Raw genomic sequence first — 886 nt, 5'->3', positions numbered from 1 at the left:
ATGCAGACTTGGGAAGCACTTATTCTACTGAGCCATTTCCCCGGCCCCTTTCCATCTTTTTTTTTTTTACTTCCCATTTGCAGAAGATTAATTTCCCTGCATCATTATGAATAGTGGAAAAAATTAGAAATTGCTTAGTGAATCATGCTATATCGATATAATAGAATGCCACAGCCTTTCAAAAGATATACATAACTATATAACTAACTATATATATATATTAACTTGAAATCAGCAAATACAGTAAACAAGATACAAGACAATGCGTACATTGTGCTTCTATCTGATTACAAATGAAGACATACATACATGTGCACATGATACATATATGTATCAAGCATAAAATTTATTCTGGGATTGATTTTTTTTTTTTTTTTTTTTTTTTTTTTTTTGTACCGGGGATTGAACTCAGGACCTTGTGCTTGCCAGGCAAACACTTACTCTACTCAGCTGTCTCCCTGGCCTGGGATTGATTTTGGAGAGAGGTAAATGGCATCTAAAATGAGATGGGCATTTGTTTGATTTGCCCTTTTATTCTTTTTTTTCTTTTTGTGAGCCAGGAATTGAATTCATGCCCTTTTATTCTGCTTGAACTTAAATTAGGCTTTTTTTTTTTTTTTTTTTTGCGGTACCAGGGATCAAACTCAGGACCTTGTGCTTGCCAGGCAAGCATTCATTCCACTGAGTTATCTCCCTGGCCCTCATACAATTTTTTTAAGGATTTAAAATATTTCTAATGTGAGATAAAATTACAGTGAACTCACCATGTCAGTTAGGATGCTTCTTGCTCAAAAGTAACAGGAGAATGAGGCTACATTTTTGTTTTATTTTGCTTTTATCTTTAAAACAGAAGCAAGGGCTGGTGAGATGGCTCAGTGGTCTAAAT

The 886-nt window shown here is 34.4% G+C and overlaps 1 pseudogene across 1 annotated transcript in view; it reads right to left on the bottom strand.

Annotated features, from left to right (window-relative positions):
- Positions 1 to 886, bottom strand: part of LOC101564909 — a 5,873-nt pseudogene that overhangs the window by 902 nt on the left and 4,085 nt on the right. The window lies entirely within an intron of this gene.

The sequence above is a fragment of the Octodon degus genome, unplaced genomic scaffold (assembly GCF_000260255.1).
Source record: "Octodon degus isolate 3935 unplaced genomic scaffold, OctDeg1.0 scaffold00015, whole genome shotgun sequence".
Classification (NCBI taxonomy): Eukaryota; Metazoa; Chordata; class Mammalia; order Rodentia; family Octodontidae; genus Octodon; species Octodon degus.
Note: the sequence above shows the minus strand (reverse complement) of the source record. Positions and strands in the feature narration are given on the sequence as shown.